Source organism: Salvelinus sp. IW2-2015, linkage group LG6.1 (genome assembly GCF_002910315.2).
Source record: "Salvelinus sp. IW2-2015 linkage group LG6.1, ASM291031v2, whole genome shotgun sequence".
Taxonomy (NCBI): Eukaryota; Metazoa; Chordata; class Actinopteri; order Salmoniformes; family Salmonidae; genus Salvelinus; species Salvelinus sp. IW2-2015.
The window spans coordinates 29,873,171-29,892,120 of NC_036845.1; the positions used below are offsets into that span (position 1 = coordinate 29,873,171).

The following is an 18,950-nucleotide window of genomic DNA, read 5'->3' on the forward strand; positions in this document are numbered from 1 at the left end:
AACTGAAGATCTCATACAACGGTGTTTACTACTCCCTTCACAGAACAGCGCAAACTGTCTCTAACCAGAATAGAAAGAGGAGTGGGAGGCCCCGGTGCACAACAGCAAGAGGACAAGTACATTAGAATGTCTAGTTTGAGAAACAGATGCCTCACAAGTCCTCAACTGGCAGCTTCATTAAATAGTTCCGGCAAAACACCAGGCTCAACGTCAACAGTGAAGAGGCGACTCTTGGATTCTGGCTTTCTAGGCAGAGTTGCAAAGAAAAAGCCATATCTCAGACTGGCCAATAAAAATAAAAGATTATGATGGGCAAAAGAACACAGACACTGGACAGAGGAACTCTGCCTAGAAGGCCAGCATCCCGGAGTCGCCTCTTCACTGTTGAGCACAGAATAACTATTCAACGCTCAACACCCATTGAATATGGCCAGTGTCAGTCAATGTTGGCAAAACAGCATAATTAAATTGTTGCCAGCAGCACAGTTGCAGTCACCAACATAAAAACAGCCTAACCAGCTCTGCTAGGGCGAGTAAAATGGTCAGAGTGAGCTGTTCTCTCATTTGTGTCTGGAAGTAGTTAGCAGGCTAGCCAACGTTAGCTAGTTAGCTTGGGTGCTTGACTGCTGTTGTTAAGACAGAATGCTTGGATCAACCCTACTCCTCGACCAGAACGTCCAGTRTGCGCTCTGAACGCTCCTTAACGAGATGGGTGGGGCTAAAGCTTAAGAGGGTGTGAACGATGCTGACTGGATGTAGGCAAAGAAGAGGTCTCCTGTAGGTGTACTATAACATTCAAAGGCCATTTTCTCAAAAGTTAGGTTACAAGTTTATCAACTTTCAAAGCAGAATTACCTTCCCATTGTTCCTCAACTGTTGTGTGTGACATACCATTTTCTAGCTCTGTGTGTCTACTTTTATCCAATGTAAAAAATCAACATTTCAAGTTTTGCTACATCAAACCGGGTGTATATGAGCAGATTTCATGTTGCTAAAATGCTGTCTGTTCCACTTTAATGTTAGGCATTAACTCTGAATTGTTAAGGTAAAGGTTAAGGTATGGGACAGGCTTAAAACAAAAATCTCAAAAACAACATTCTATCGCTGGATTTGAACTTGCGACCTTTGGAATCAGAGGCAGGTGCTTACAATTATCTGCCATCCCTGCCCACAACACCCTAGCAGCGCACAATGTTGCCCCTTGTGGCCGGTTTTCACGTCACCTCCCGACGTCCTCAGACATGGATGGACGTCAAATACTGACGTATCATGGGTGACCTGGCTGCTTTCTTTTTTAGTCTACTCCTCTCTTTTCAACACACTCTTCTCTCTTTCATATTCTCTCCCTACGGTTTGTCTCAGCCAGGAATAAGTGGCGTCCATCGGACCCCCAGATCATCTCAGAGGGTCTGTATGCCATTGCCGTGGTGCTGAGTTTCTCCCGTATCGCCTACATCCTGCCAGCCAACGAGAGCTTCGGCCCCCTCCAGATCTCCCTGGGCCGGACGGTGAAGGACATCTTCAAGTTCATGGTGATCTTCATCATGGTGTTCGTGGCSTTCATGATCGGCATGTTCAACCTCTACTCTTATTACCTAGGAGCCAAGTATAACCCTGCCTTCACCACGTGAGTGAGAAAATACAATACACATCCTGTACACAAACATACACACTGAAACACACACAAATGGAAGATTAGTGAGATGAGGGAAACCCATGTTTTCTTGGGGGAGGGGGGGTCAAGTGACGTTATTTAGGAAAGATACTGGTGGAATCCCACAAGGTTACATTTCTTTCAAAGCTCTCTTCTGAAAGGACCGGTGGAAGTAGTGTCTGGCTACATCTCTGTCCAGTTTATCAGTGGAAATCCCCTATGATGTTTTCTGGAACCTGTTGGTCCTTTCACATCAATCGTGACAGGCACATTCACTTCCATTTATTGTCCGCCTGTTGATTTTAGCAACGTCGCAAAGTGATGTCATCGATCCTTATCCTGTGGCACGTTCAGGAACCATTTGTCAATATTTATCTCGGAGAAAGAAGACGCACACTCGTTCAGACACAGTCCTCTTCCCTCCTCTCCTCTCAGAATGTTCTTTTACCACTTTAGACTAGAGACACATTATCATTTGATCATTCTATCACTCTTTCTGAAACTGAAACTTTCCACTCAATCATCTCAGCCACTTTGCTAATGGATTTTGGGTCCAGCCCGTCCGTCCGTCCGTCCGTCAGTCTGTCAGTCGGTCAGTCATTTTCTATGAGTTAGAGAACTCCTCTGTTCCATCTGTGTGTAGTGAAGTAGAACCACAGAGAACGGTGGAGTCTGGGATGGGTTCTGCTTGGCTGATCACATAGAACCACCAGTCTGCTGAGGCGGTACCGGTACAAACGTCGGACTCATCACTTCTACTACCTACAGCGGATATTCAGTTTTAGGGCTCTGTCTTGGCCTCTAAGACCTGAGTAGTACCCTCAAGGGCTGCGTTCACACAGCACACTGAACTTTTTTCCCCCCACTAATTGGTCTTTTTGACCAATCACATCAGATCTTTTAACATCAGCTCTGTTTTTGGAGCTGATCTAATTGGTCAGAAGACCAATCTAAACGCAGCCTGTGTTGACTTTACCTTGAAACGCAATTGGGATTTGATTCTGATGTCAGTTTTGAGGATTCCAGCTGATATATCATTCCAATTGAATTCATATCAACCAGTGAGCTGTTCTGAATGAATTCTACCGTTGGCAAGTTCTTACTGGCACCACAAGGGGTCATTATGACTCCAATTCTGACTCCATCAGTAAAAGACAATAACAGAAGTAATGTTTTCCAGGTGGAATATACATCAATCGTTAACCTGGTAAAGAAAAGGAGTGGGTTGGACTAGGTTAGGCTAGGTTGAGGAGTGATATTGCAGGTCAGGATACAGGAATGTTGGTTGAGGACAAGGTTTCCAGTGCAGGGTATTCATTTGTTAACTAACTAACAAAGGCCCAGCACAAGGACACAAGAGCCCGTGGGGCCCGAGGGGAGGGGAGGGGGGGGGATTGAGATATTGAATGGATCTTCAGCCCGGTAGCTAAGGTTGTGTGAAAGGATGTTGTGGTTCTGGAGGATACAAAAGAGAAGGTATATTAGCATACGTACGAAGTGTCTTAACTAATAGGAGAATGTCCTATAACACACAGGAACAAAGGACATCACTGGTAACTAAAGAATTCCCCAAACCATCACACTACCACCACCATGCTTAACCGTTGGTGTGAGGTGGAATACAGTGTTTGGTTTTCGCCAGACATAATGGGACCCATCTCATCAAAAGTTGATTCAAGTTTGCCAAAAAGCACCTGGAAGCACCTGGATGATCATCAAGACTCTTGGAAGAATGTTCCATGGACAGATGAGTCAAATGTATAACTTTTTGGATGACATGGGTCCCATTTATGCCTGGTGAAAACCAAACACTGCATTCCACGGTAAGAACCTTGTACCAACGGTTAAGCATGGTGGTGGTATAGTGGATCTTTAGGGATGCTTTGCATGAGAGAATGCCAAGAGTGTACAAAGCTGTCATCAAGGCAAAGGGTGGCTACTTTGAATAATCTCAAATATAAAATATATTTGGATTTGTTTAACACTTTTCTGGTTACTACGTGATTCCATACGTGTTATTTCATAGTTTTGATGTCTTCACTATTATTCTATAATGTAGAAAATAGTAAATAAAATTTAAAAAAACGGGAATGAGTAGGTGTGTCCAAAATGTTGACTAGTACTGTATATATATGTGTGTATGTCTATATATACAGGCTAGGAAGTTATCATTATACAATCTCCAAACATATGAAAAGGCACTTACTTAAACTCAGGTACGCACGACATGGGCTGCGTTTAGACAGGCAGCCCAATTCTGATATTTTTGGGAAAAATAATCAGAATTAGGCTGCCTGTCTAAACTCAGCCATGGACAGGAAAGGGAAAACACTTGGGCCGCCCTATGTCACCAAACACTAAGGAAAACACAAGCTGCTTTATACCAGAGGAATGGGAGCGGAATGTTGATGAGCAGAGTGATTTCAGGTGTGGTGAGTTGGCAGGATAGGGGGAAGTCCAGAGGGTAATTGGAAGTTGGTCGAATTTGCATGATGCTTCAGAACAGTTGGTTTAGACATATGTGTGTGTGTGTACGTACGTGCGTGTATCTGCTATCTCTCTGTGTTCTTGAGTATAACAGACAGGGCAGCTTTTGATGGAGGATGGTAGTGAGTGCAAGTTTGATGGCTCCGGTGCTGATTCAGGGAGGCAGGTGGTGGTGATAATGATACCCCAGGAGGAAGCACTCTGAGTGGGGGCTGTGGAGAGGGTGAAGGGGGTTCTTTGGAGGATGGCTGGAGGGTTCAGGCAGTGAAGGTACAGCTGGAGTAGGCCTAATGAAGACTGTATGCCCTAATGGCTACTATTGCTGCCTCCAGAACCCAACACACTGACTGACACACACACACACAGACACACACACGGCAGGTTATTAGGATTCTCAGCTAGGCACCTCTGGAGAAGCAGTAGGCCTGTCTCTATGTTCTAGTCAGCCATGCATGAGTACACTGCTGTACAGACCTGACTGCCAGACGAGGGGAGAGTAATGGAGMGATACAGGRRGGGGGSGGGGGGGGGGGGGGGTTCCGGAAGTAGAAGATAGAGGGAGGACGGCGTCTATTTGAGGAAAAGAAAGAGCGTCTGAGAGAGTAAAGGAGAGAGGAGGGCAAATTCAACAGAGAGTAGGAAGATAAACAAATGAGATAAAAGCAAGAGGAAAGGAGGAATGAGTATGGAGTGAAGAGAGGGGGGAAGGAGAGAAGCAGAGGAGGATTCTTGGCTGGCCTGTTTGTGTGGGCACAATAAGGGAAACAGGCCACTGGCACAGACAGGAGAGAGAGAGAATCAGAGGGATAAGCTGAAGAAGACACACAAACAAGCTGCGAAGGAGGGAGAGGGCAAAACCAGAGAGTGAGATGTTATGTTTTGTGAGAGAGGAAGAGTGAAGAGTGGAGAGAGAGAGAGAGAGAGAGAGAGAGAGATGAGGATGTGGATGAGACTGATAGAGAGAGGGGTATGAGAGGGAGAGTTAAATAGGCCTGGTGGTATGCCATGCCAGTTTAGCGTGGGGGGGGGAAAGGAACATAAACACAGTACCAGTTAAAAGTTTGCACACGCCTACTCATTCCAGGTTTTTTCTTTGTTTTTACTATTTTCTACATCGTAGAACAATAGTGAAGACCTCAAAACTATGAAATAATACATATGGAATCATGTAGTAAGGAAAAAAGTTTATATTTGAGATTCTTCAAAGTAGCCATCATTTGCCTTGATAATAGCTTTACACACTCTTGGCATTCTCTCAACCAGCTTCATGAGGTAGTCACCTGGAATGCATTCACTTAACAGGTGTGCCTTGTTAAAAGTTAATTTTGGGAATTTCTTTCCTTCTTAATGCGTTTGAGCCAATCAGTTGTGTTGTGATATACAGAAGATAGCCCTATTTGGTAAAATACCAAGTCCATATTAGGTCAAGAACAGCTCAAATAAGCAAAGAGAAAATACAGCCCATCATTACTTTAAGACATGAAGGTCAGTAATTTCAAGAACTTTTAAAGTTTCTTCAAGTGCAGTTGCAAAAACCATCAAGCACTATGATGAAACTGGCTCTTATGAGGACCGCCACAGGAAAGGAAGACCCAGAGTTACCTCTGCTGCAAAGGATAAGTTCATTAGAGTTAACTGCACCTCAGACTGCAGCCCAAATAAATGCTTCACAGAGTTCAAGTAACAGACACATCTCAACATCAACTGTTCAGAGGAGACTGTGTGAATCAGGCCTTCATGGTCGAATTGCTGCAAAGAAACCACAACTAAAGGACACCAATAAGAAGAAGAGACTTGCTTGGCCAAAAAACACGAGCAATGAACATTACACCGGTGGAAATCTGTCCTTTGGTCTGATGAGTCCAACCGCCGTGTCTTTGTGAGATGCAGAGTAGGTGAACGGATGATCTCTTACCTTTTATTTCCTGTGGATATGCAAGTCGGGATGTGCCGAGAGAGAGAGAGAGAGAATTGATAGAGCGTGATGGACACTCGTGTTGTCATAAAGCTCCTAATTGCTTGCCTCGCACTGTTCAATTCCCTATTCAATACATATGACCAGAGAAGACACACACACACCACACATACACACACTCAAACAAATCACATTGATTAAGACCAGAGGTGCTACCCGTCTGTCACCATGGATACGGCTCAGCGGCACGATCGAGGAAAGTTGATGTGAGTTTAATACTTAAAGATGTCTGTCTGTCTGCACCACTATCCTGAGAGATAGCACTGATAGATGGAGCGAGGGAGACGGTGAGGGAGGAAAGGAGGGAGGGAAGTTCATATATAAGTGCTATAAGGGAGGGATAGAGAGGGAGGGAGAGGATTTTAATATCGGAATAATGAGCTAGAGCGAGAGAATATTGAGAGAAAAAAGATTGAAGTCGCTAATTTACTGATCTGCAGCATTGATTTCCCTGATTATAGAGAGAGAGAGAGAGAGAGCGATAAAGAGAAATATAGTTACAGAGAGAGACAGAGGAGAAGGAAGGGAGAGCGTGGCACTGAAGAAAAGATCGAGAAAAGGAACAATGGACAAGAAAGTTAGAGAGAGCGAGAGAGAGAGAGAGAGACCTACTGTGTTTTCATATGAGTCTCCTGTGGAAGTGGATGTGCAGTAATTGGGTTTGGATTACACACACAGACTAGAGGTGAGTCACCGCCATTCTCCCTCGTAGGGAGGGTGTGTGGTGCCTTGTACTGCCTCCCTCTCTCCTGTCAGTGAGGTGCTCTCCTGGGGGTTAAGGCTTACTGTGTCTCTGAAGGCACCTGCTGTGACCAGCTGTTAGGGAACTCGACAGAAGTGTTTAATGACGGGTCAGCACCCGACGTCAATATCCGCGGGTCTGCTCTCTGTGTGAATAGGAGGGGTAGTGGTAGCCGGCGACTGGTAGAATTGTTTACATATAGAAAGGACAACTGTATCTCTGCAGACAAGTGGGGATGTCCGTGTATGTCATAAGCTTCTTTTAGAAATCTATCCTTTTACCCTGCCTCATAACATGTCAATTCATTTCTAAATACATGTAAAGAGTCTTGCATATTGACATTAGTTTGTCACGTGAGCCCCAGGTCAGAGGAAAGGGAAATCAATAAACATCAGCAAGGATCAGTGGATGGACTATCATATGGGGATCTGAATACCGTTCCACGTGAGAACATTGTCCAATAGAGAGAGAATTCAGGTTTATTCAGCCATGGTACCACATGCATATACTGTACACACTGGGCCTTGCAGCACATCGAGCTGACAGATGACATATTGTTAGTTGTTTTAATAAGTTACTATATATATATATATATATATATATATATATATATATATATATATATATATATATATGAGAGAGAGAGAGAGCAGTGTTTTCCACTCTTCCTAGAAAGATGAAGTGTGTGTGGCTCTAAGCGCTGACAGAGGAGAGGTTTATTGAAGTGCACACACAGGCCTGTAGTCGACATCTCTCCTCCCCTTCACCCCTCCCTCTGCCACTCATTGAATGTTTATTGACAGGATTGCGTCCAAATGTCTGTGTTTTTTAGGCAGAGTGTATGTTTAGCTCACTCCAAACCCCCTCTGAGCTTGGGTGTCTGACAGCGCTAGCTAGAGCAATGTCACCTCATTCGACCAACCTGTTCCTGTGAAACGAAACGAGGGCGCAGCGGATCAGGCCATGTGCACTGAGACTAAAAGCAGAACCGACTGGACTGGACTGGACTGGATCAGACGTTTCCAACCTTTTCCGTTCTGTGCACAACCAAATCACAGACAAAAGCCCTGGTCTGTTCCAAAGTGGAACAGGGGAACTGGCTTTGCCTCTTCAATTGAGCTTTCCTGGTGGGGGAGAATGTGTTGGAATTGGACATGACTCATCAGCTATTTCATCAGTGCCAGCTCATAAACTAAAGGAACACTATACTCTGGTTTACAGACTCATGCTTGCGTGTGCATCCGTGTGTGTTTCCCCAGGGTGGAGGAGAGCTTTAAGACCCTGTTCTGGTCCATCTTCGGTCTGTCGGAGGTGATCTCCGTTGTCCTGAAGTATGACCATAAGTTCATAGAGAATATTGGTTATGTGCTGTTCGGGGTCTATAACGTCACTATGGTGGTGGTTCTACTCAACATGCTCATCGCTATGATCAATAGCTCCTACCAAGAGATAGAGGTCAGTCCTATTAATTACTCATTCATATAGAGGTCAGTCCCATTAATAACTCATTCATGTAGAGGGCAGTCCCATTAGTAACTCATTCATAAAGAGGGCAGTCCCATTAATAACTCATTCATGTAGAGGGCAGTCCTATTAATAACTCATTCATAAAGAGATCAGTCCTATTAATAACTCCTTCATAAAGAGATCAGTCCTATTAATAACTCCTTCATATAGAGGGCAGTCCTATTAATAACTCATTCATATAGAGGGCAGTCCTATTAATAACTCATTCATAAAGAGGGCAGTCCTATTAATAACTCATTCATATAGAGGTCAGTTCTATTAATAACTCATTCATATAGAGGTCAGTTCTATTAATAACTCATTCATATAGAGGTCAGTCCTATTAATAACTCATTAATTTAGAGATGTGAGGTTTCCGGTAAGAGCCAAATGCAGACTGTTGAAGTAACAATGTTTAGAACAGGAGACAAAGGGCTGTGAGACATGGTTTTAATTCTAGACACAGGAAAGGTAGGAAGTACATGGAGGGTACAGGGCAACAGAGGACGAACAGCAGAGGGGCTAATGATCTTGGAGCGGGGGTGAAAGGTTTCGGCTTCAGGGGGTGTAGCCGCGGGGCTATAGCGGCGTGGCAGCGCATCTGGCTTGACCTTCTTGGATACCGATCGGTGCTGTTGAAGCGAAGTGGTCCGGGCCTTACTGAACCCCTCCCGGAGGTCCTGGTACTCCACGGGGCTGGTGGAGAGGTCTGGGCAATTTCCAAGCCCCCAGGAAGACGTGCTGGGGCAGGCAGAGCAGACTTCAGGCAATGAGTGTGGCAGAACGGGCTCCAGCCCCCGATGGCACCAGTAGACCAGTCAATCGAGGGATTGTGTCGCTGGAGCCAAGAGAATCCCAATACCACAGGGAACCTGCGGAGACTCATTTAGCAGGAATTGGATCGTCTCGCTGTGGTTCCCCGACACTCGTAGGTTGATGGGTGTGGTATGGTGGGTGACCCGGCCTATAGAGCGCTCGTCCAGCGATCTAACATCCATGAGGATGGAGAGAGGTTAAGTGGGGATGCCCAGCTCGGACGTCAGGGTAACGTCCATAAGACTCATATCGGCCCCTGCGTCGATGAGTATCTGGAGAGACTTGGACTGGTCCCCCCACAGCAGGGTGGCATGGAGAAGGGGGCGAGTAAGGGGAGAAGCAAAATTGTCCTTAAGACCCACCCAGAGTACTCATTCCTACAAATGAGCTAGGTCTCTTGATGGGACAGGTAAACACATAATGACCGGCTGTACCGCAATAGAGACAGCTCTGGGTGTTAAGTCTGCGTACACATTCGGCTGTAGACAGCCTAGCCCTGCCGAGCTGCATCGGCTCGGGAAGAGGTAAATTCGGCAGTCTTCGGGAGGCTCTTGGAGGAACTCGGGTAAGCTCGAATCCCCTCGGGGACATCCGGAGTTTGTCAGATGCAAGGTGGGATCCTTGAGTGAGCGTTTGGGACCGCAATCAGACCTCTTCTCCCTCCTATGTTCCCGTAGCTGTCCAGCGATCCGGATGGTTAAGGCGATGAGTGAATCGGGATCCGTCGGTAGTTCCCGGGCCTCAAGTTTGTTCTTTACTTCCTCCCATAATCCGTGCAGGAACATGTCGAACAGCGCTTCCGGGTTCCAGGCACCTTCCGCTGCTAGCGTTCGGAAATCCATCGCATAGTCTGCCACACTGATGGAATTCTGTCAAAGCTGGAGTAACATCCAGGCAGCCTCTCTCCCGGACACCGGAGCCTCAAGCTTTTTTCACATCCGCCACGAAACCCTCCAGACTGAAGCATTTCGGCCGACTGTTGTTCCCAAATGGCCGTAGCCCAGGCGAGGGCCCTCCTGGACAGCAGCGTGATGAGGTACGCTATCTTAGAGCAGACCGAGGGGAAGGAGGAGGGCTGCAGCTCCATGATGAGGGTACACTGAGCGAGAAACGCCCGACAGGTGACCGACTCTCCATCAAACGCTCCAGGGGAGGTAAGCGGGGTTCCCGGGAAACCGGGGTGAAGGCGCTGCTACCAGCCGGGTTGCTGAGGGGCTGGGAGGTTACCGTCGTGGTAGGCTGCCTGGTAGATTGCCCACGGACTTGCTCCCGCAATGTGACAAAACGCTGGTTTACTTGACAAACAAGACGAACTGGCACAGACAGACAGAAAACAAAGGTAGAAATACACAGGAGTGGGGAAGATGGGCGACACCTGGGGGGTGGAGACAAGCACAAGGACAGCTGAAACAGATCAGGGCATGACAAGAGGTCAGTCCTATTAATAACTCATTCATAAAGAGGTCAGTCCTATTAATAACTCATTCATATAGAGGCCAGTCCTATTAATAACGCATTCATATAAAGGTCTGTCCTATTAATAACTCATTCACAGAGAGGTCAGTCCTATTAATAACTCATTCATATAGAGGTCAGCCCTATTAATAAGTCATTCATATAAAGGTCAGTCCTATTAATAAGTCATTCATATAANGGTCAGTCCTATTAATAACTCATTCATATAGAGGTCAGCCCTATTAATAAGTCATTCATATAAAGGTCAGTCCTATTAATAAGTCATTCATATAAAGGTCAGTCCTATTAATAACTCATTCATATAGAGGGCAGTCCTATTAATAACTAATTCATATAGAGGGCAGCCCTATTAATAACACATTCATAAAGAGGTCAGTTCTATTAATAACTCATTCATATGGAGGTCAGCTCTATTAATAATTAATTAATATAGAGGTCAGCTCTATTAATAATTAATTAATATAGTGGTCAGTCCTATTAATAACTCATTCATATAGAGGTCAGTTATATTAGTAACTGATTCATATAGAGGTCAGTCCTATTAATAACTCATTCATATAGGGGGCAGTCCTATTAATAACTCATTCATATAGAGGTCAGTTATATTAATAACTCATTCATATAGAGGTCAGTCCTATTAATAACTCATTCATTAGGAATTATCCAATCTTACATTTATAACCATATAACAATGGTCGTGGTATGATAATGTTTAGTGAAAGAAACAAATATTCCGTGTGAAATATTGTTAATCCCACATGACTGTACCAATGTGTGTGTTTATGTGTGCGGTGTGCGGTGTGCGCATTAATTTATTTGTTTGTGTCCGTATGTCCATGTGTGTGTGTCCCCTCCAGACAGATGCAGATGTAGAGTGGAAGTTTGCCCGTGCCAAGCTGTGGATGTCCTACTTTGACGAGGGTCGCACTCTGCCCGCTCCTTTCAACATGGTGCCTTCTCCCAAATCCTGGTACTACCTGGTCCTCCGCACCAAGGCCTGCATCGTTCACCTCTGCAAGGCCAAGGGGCGTCGCCACGACAACGAGCTAGAGATGGGCATGCTTAACTCACGACTCAAGGTCAGAGGGGAGAGGGCAAAGGTCAAACCCTAATTGTATCAATACATACTGTAGATGCTAGTAAGTGTTTGATCTTATACAAAGCTATTTCCAATGTAATAAGTTAAGAACATTTTTAAAATACAATTTTAAATGTATTTTGTTTGTTTAGCTTATTGGAATACCAGGTGAGAATTTGCTGTGAATGGTGCTGAGCAGATCCTTGGTAAATCTTACTACATTTGCACACACTGTATATAGGCTTTTCTATTGTGTTATTGACTATGCGTTTGTTCATCCCATGTGTAACTCTGTGTTTGTGCCGCACTGCTTTGCTYTATCTTGGCCAGGTCGCAGTTGTAAATGAGAACTTGTTCTCAACTGGCCTACCTGGTTAAATAAAGGTGAAATAAAWAAAWAWATATTTTTAAAAATCGGTCTTGCCAAAGCATAGCTTAACATCCAGGGAGGGATGGTGCCAAATCTAAATGGCACTGCACAATGTTTTGCCAAAGCTGTTGCAAAAGCCGCTTGGGTTATTTTGGTGGTGGATGTGTTGTGGAGACTATTGGATGTATTTCAAAGGCTTCAGGATGTATTAGAGGAGCTGTTGGATATGCCCGCTCCTTCCTAATGCTAAACCTGGTTTGTAGAGGCAGGATCAGTTTTATAGAACTGCCTCTGTGGGTAGACAGAGATCTGATGGCTTGGCTATGAAACACAACTGAGCAGAGCATTAGGTGAGCAATCGATACGCAGACACACTACACCTTAGGAAGACGTGATAAATGTAAAGTGAGTTTGTTGGAGCAAACTGCGGCGGTTTCTCTCTTGCTGAAAGAGATATTTATGTATACAGCAACTTCCTTCACTTTTAGAGTTTGTGTACGTCGTGCACATTGTGTTTGTAACTGTTTGTTATTGAGCGTGTGTGTGTTTGTGTGTATGTTTGTGTGTGTGTTAGTATGTAGTGCTAGTGCACAGGTTAGTGGTTGTGTGTCTGTCAGGGTTTTCAGGACCCATTGCAGTTTGGTGCCATGTCTTGTTTTGCCATGCCACTGATGATGTCAAGCTTAGCAGCCTTACGAGCCCCAGATCTGTGTGTGTATATCCGTGTGTGTGTGTGTGCGTGTGTGTGTGTGTGTGTGTGCGTTTGAGCGTATCTCCTGCCAAAATGAAAATAAGGACTCGTAGGACACTAAGTAAATCTTGAAGAGGACATTAAAACTAGGTCATTGATATTTAGCAGAGCAGGGAGCAGATACATCAACACCCAGTGACATAATAGACATTATTCCAAGGTAATAGGACTCATGTTTGCAGCACAGAAATAAATATAACATATTATACAGTATTATTTTGTATCTATTTATATATACAGTTTTTTTTTTTTTTTTACTATTTTCTACATTGTAGAATAATACTGTAGACATCAAAAATATGAAATAACACATATGGAATCATGTAGTAACCAAAAAAGGGTTAAACAGAACAAAATATATTTTAGATTCTTCAAAGTAGCCACCCTTTGCCTTGATGACAGCTTTGCACACTCTTGGCATTCTCTCAACCAGCTTCATGAGGAATTTTCCAACAGTCTTGAAGGAGTTCCCACATATGCTGAGCACTTGTTGGCTGCTTTTCCTTCACTCTGCAGTCCAACTCATCCCAAACCATCTCAGTTGGGTTGAGGTCGGGTGATTGATGCAGTACTCCATCACTCTCCTTCTTGGTCAGATAGCCCTTACACAGCCTGGAAGTGTGTTTGGGGTCATTGTCCTGTTGAACAACAAATGATAGTCTCACTAAGYGCAAACCAGATGCGATGGTGTATGGCTGCAGAATTCTGTGGTTTTAATGGACAAGAAATGTGCTTTTCTTTCAAAAACAAGGACATTTCTAAGTGACCCCAAACTTTTGAACGGTAGTGTATGAGTGTACACAACATTAGGAACACCTTCCTGATATTGCGTTGCACCCACTTTTGCCATCAGAGCAGCCTCAATTCGTCAGGGCATGGACTCTACAATGTGTCGAAAGCGTTCCACAGGAATGCTGGCCCATGTTGACGCCAATGCTTCCCGCAGTTGTGTCAAGTTAGCTGGATGTCCTTTGGGTGGTGGACCATTCATGATACACATGGGAAACTGTTGAGTGTGAAAAACTCAGCAGCGTTGCAGTTCTTGACACACTCAAACCAGTGCGCCTGGCACCTACTACCATACCCCGTTCAAAGGCACTTAAATATTCTTCTTGCCCATTCACCCTCTGAATAGCACACATACACAATCCATGTCTCAAGGTTTAAAAATCCTTTAACCAGTTTCTTCCCTTTCAACTACACTGATTGAAATGGATTTAGCAAGTGACCGATAAGGGATCATAGCTTTCACCTGGATTCACCTGGTCGGGAAAGAGCAGGTGTTCCTAATGTTTTGAACACTATATATTTTTATTCCGGACTCTGACATTGCTCGTTCTGATATTTCTTAATTTTTATTTTGGGGTTATGTGTGTATTGTATTATTAGGTATTGCCAGCTTTTACTGCACTATTGGAGCTAGAAACACAAGCATTTTACTGCACTGTTGGAGCTAGAAACACAAGCATTTTACTGCACTGTTGGAGCTAGAAACACAAGCATTTTGCTTCCCCTGCGACAACATCTGCAAATCTGTGTATGCGAMCAATAAACTTTGATTTGATTTTACCTAGATTTGCAGTGACTCATATGGCTGTCATGCTCTCTAACCTCCTCTCTAGCTTCTCATTTTGTGTTGTTGTGTCTAACTCGTCCTCATATATAACTCATGTTATTGATGCACTGCATCAGCAAAATATAACTTAAGTCAAGGTCGGTCGCCTGTCTTCTCTAGTTGTTCCTGCATACTGAATACTAGTTGTTCCTGCATACTGAATACTAGTTGTTCCTGCATACTGAATACTAGTTGATCCTGCCAATACCAGCACCTGGATTTAGACCAGAGCTCTCCATCCCTGTTCCTGGAGCAGACTGACATAAAGTGTAGTCAACTTTGTTCTAAGGGCAGGAAATAGCTGACTGGTTTAGGGCAGAACAAATCCGATTGTTTTCTAAAAGGTCAATGGGCGGAGTTTAACAGATGCACAACTTTTGAAAGCATGGCGAAGGTTTGAACAGAGAATCTTTTAGAAACCAATTGGTTGGTTTAGGGCAGAACAAATCCGTTCAGATGATTTTTGCTCTTAGAACAAAGTTGACTACACTTTTATGTCAATCTGCGTTCGCAGAGAACTAGCCTCCTGTAGGTTTTCACTCCAACCCCAGTTGTAACTAACCTGATTCAGCTTATCAACCAGCTAATTATTTTAATCAGGTTTGCTAGATTATGTTTGGAGTGAAAACCTACTATATATATATATATATATATATATATATATATATATATATATGAACTCATGTTGTCTTGTTGCAGGGCAAACGCTACAGGGCCCACGGTCGACCACGAGAGGAGTCCACTCTCAGAAAACCCATCAAACATCCCACTAGATACCAGGTACGAGAGAACAAGAGATATATAGAAAGTAAGCAAGAAAGAGAGAAGAGGGGTGTAGAAGAGGGAGGTAGAGGTAATATGTGAGAAATGTCAGAGGGGAATGAGTGGGCAAAGAAGGAAAGAAAACGAGACGACATATAGGTTTAATGAGGTATCGAGAAATGGATTTAGTGGGAGCAGGTAATGGCTGAATAAATGAGCAGGAGTGTGGAGTGATTGACTGAATGGGGGAAATGGATAGAGGGATGGAATGAGGTAAGGTCTTTCTGTCCACCTTTGCCCTGTGGGAAATCTCCTCTCTTCCTCTGTCACGAGGTCATTCTATTGTGCCTCTCACAGATCATTATGCTTCTCTCTTAAAGCCTTTCTCCTGACACACACAGTTTATTTTGGCATGTCAGGTCAGCTTCAGTGAGTGTGTGTGCAGTGCACGCAGGATGGCAGGTAGCATAGCGGTTAAAGCATTAGGCCAGTAACTGAAAGGTCGCTGGTTCGAAACCCTGAGCTGTCAAGGTGAAATATCTGTTGATTTGCCMTTGAGCAAGGTACTTAACTCTAATTTGCTCCAGGGGTGCCATGACCCTGTAAAACAATACATTTCACTGCACCCATCTCTATATATTTATGGACCGGTTCCTAGAGCGTTTCAATGCATGGACTGACTGAAGTGAGTTTAAAGAGAGCTAAGTGTGTAGTCTCTATAGGCTTTAGATAATACTTACCATTCAGAGCTGATCAGTGTGACACAGTGTGAAAGCTCTCTATAAAACACCTCTCAGTGCAGTGTGTGTGTGTGGGGGGGGGGGGGGGGGGGGGTCTGGATGTGCGCCTGTGTGTGTGAGTGTGGGGGGGTTCTGGATGTGTGTGTGGTGTTTAATAAGATTATGGTCAGTTTCATAACCAACTCTTCTCCACTTCTCTCCCCTTCATATTTTTCTCTCCCCTCCTCCCCTGCTCCCTCTCCCTCCTCCTCTTCTCTCCTCCCTCTCTCCTCTCTGTCGTACTGCAGAAGATCATGAAGGTTCATTAAGCGCTATGTTCTGAAAGCTCAGGTTGACAGGGAGAGATGAAGTCAATGAAGGTGAAAATCGAATCTCCTTTAATGTCGCCTTTATGTACTCAGCAGATGCTACCTGCCTGGATGGGTATTGTCAGTGCGAGTGTATGTAATGTATCCTGCAGAGTAACTTAAAGGATCATAGCCTGGTCCTCTCTCCTCAATGTTAGTTCATTCTTAACAGCATGTAATAGAACAGCAGTGGGGTATGTGTGTGTGTGTGTGTGTGTGTGGTGTGGTGTTGTGTGTTTCACTCATTCAAGTGTTGGTGTGTGTGTGACTCTGCTGATTTTGTGTGCGTTTCACTCATTCATGTGTTGGTGTGTGTGTGACTCTGCCTGACTGTGTGTGTGTGTGTATCTGTGTGTGTGTTTTAGGGGAAATGAAGGAGATCAAGCAGGACATCTCCAGCCTGCGCTATGAGCTCCTGGAGGAGAAGTCTCAGGCCACCGGAGAACTGGCTGACCTCATCACACAACTCAGTGACACATTTGTCAAGAACGCCACCAAAAAAAACCTAAGAGAGAGGGGAGAAGGGGTAGGAGAGAGGGGTGGGGGAGGCATGAAAATAGAGGGAGAGTGAGAGGTGGGGGGGAAAGAGGAGAGAATAGAAAGGGGGAGGGGAAGAGAACTGGTGGACAGAGAAAGAGCGAAAGAGTGATAGAGAGAGTGGATGAAAAGGTGGTCAGGGATGAGAGTTGAAAAGGTGGTCAGGGATGAGAGTTGAAAAGGTGGTCAGGGATGAGAGTTGAAAAGGTGGTCAGGGATGAGAGTTGAAAGAGTGGCTTTCTTGGGAGTAGATGATCTAATTAGTGGAGGGAGGAGAGTGAGATAGGAGAGGAGGAGAAGAGAGGAGTACAGTGGGACGGAGAGAGGAAAAGTGACAAAGGGAGGAGGCTCTGAACAGCGCGAGGGGAATATAGGGAATGGTTTAGAGTAGAATTCTGAGGCAGCAACGAAAGACAGCCAAACTACATCGGCTCATCCTACCTGGGAGATGGGAACAGATAGAGAGAGAGAGTAGAGATGGAGACAGCGAGAGGAAAGAAGAGGTAATGGGGAAGAGGGAGAAATAAACAAAAGTTGAAAAAACACATAGTAATTGAATGGTTTTTTGTAACTGCAGACAGCTAGCCCAGGGTGTCTTTACCTGAAGTATTGTGCCATATAGCAGTCCACTGTTTCAGGAAGATAAATATAATGACCCTTTTTTATAGAGCAGGCAATCTAATTAACACATTGGCCAATGGCCATATATTCACACATACGGAATGAGTTCACACACACACTTATTGAATTATTAATTTGTTTCCAGACACCCAGTGGAGGTTGCACACGATTTTTGAGTTCATTGAAATAGCATTTGAAACTCTGAAGTYGGAATCCGTAGCGGTGAAACTGCCACGTCCGTTTACGATATTACAACAATAAAGACATTACCTCAAACAAAGAACCCCTCGGACATCATTGCACGCACGATAGAAGAGCAGAATGGCTTTTTTTTTTTTTACCACAATGCAGAATGCTCCTCTGCCCCGTTTCAAAAACAAAACAATAAGGAAAGCGCCTGGGGCTACCAGTGGCGCCATTTCACCAAATGCGGATCTCAGCTTCAAACTGTATCTTTGTTTTGTGTGTGTGTGTGTGAGAGAAGAGAGAGCGACACTGTCTATCTATACAGTGGCAAGAAAAAGTATGTATTTATCATAAAATGTGATCTGATCTTCGTCTAAGTCACAACAATAGACAAACACAGTGTGCTTAAACTAATAACACACACATTTTTGTATTTTTCTTGTCTATATTGAGTACATCATTTCAACTTTCCCAGTGTAGGTTGGGGAAAGTATGTGAACCCCTCGGCCAATGACTTCTCCAAAAGCTAATTGGAGTCAGTTAACCTTGAGTCCAATCAATGAGACGAGATTGGAGATGTTGGTTCGAGCTGCCCTGCCCTATAAAAAACACTCACAAAATTTGAGTTTGCAATTCACAAGAACCATTGCCTGATGTGAACCATGCCTTGAACAAAAGAGACCTCAGAAGACCTAAGATTAAGAATTGTTGACTTGCATAAAGCTGGAAATGGTTACAAAAGTGTCTCTAAAAGTCTTGATGTTCAACAGTCCACAGTAAGACAAATTGTCTATAAATGGAGAAAGTTCAGCACTGTTGCTACTCTTGCTAGGAGTGACCGTCCTGCAAAGATGACTGCAAGAGCACAGCACAGAATGGTCAATGAGGTTAAGAAGAATCCTAGAATGTCAGCTAAAGACATCTCTGGAACGTGCTAACATCTCTGTTGACGAGTCTATGATACGTAAAACACTAAACAAGAATGGTGTTCATGGGAGGACACCACAGAAGAAGCCACTGCTGTCAAAAAAACATTGCTGCACGTCTAAGGTTCACAAAAGAGCACCTGGATGTTCCACAGTGCTACTGGCAAAATATTCTGTGGACAGATGAAATTAAAGTTGAGTTTTTTGGAAGGAACACACAACACTGTGTGGAGAAAAAAAGGCACAGCACACCAACATCAAAACCACATCCCCACTGTAAAGTATTGTGGAGGGAGCATCATGGTTTGGGGTTGCTTTGCTGCCTCAGGGCCTGGACTGCTTGCTATCATCGACGGAAAAA

At 44.3% G+C, this 18,950-nt stretch overlaps 1 pseudogene; it reads left to right on the forward strand.

The window, feature by feature from the left end:
* Positions 1-18,950, forward strand: part of LOC111964785 (short transient receptor potential channel 7-like) — a 71,793-nt pseudogene that overhangs the window by 46,211 nt on the left and 6,632 nt on the right.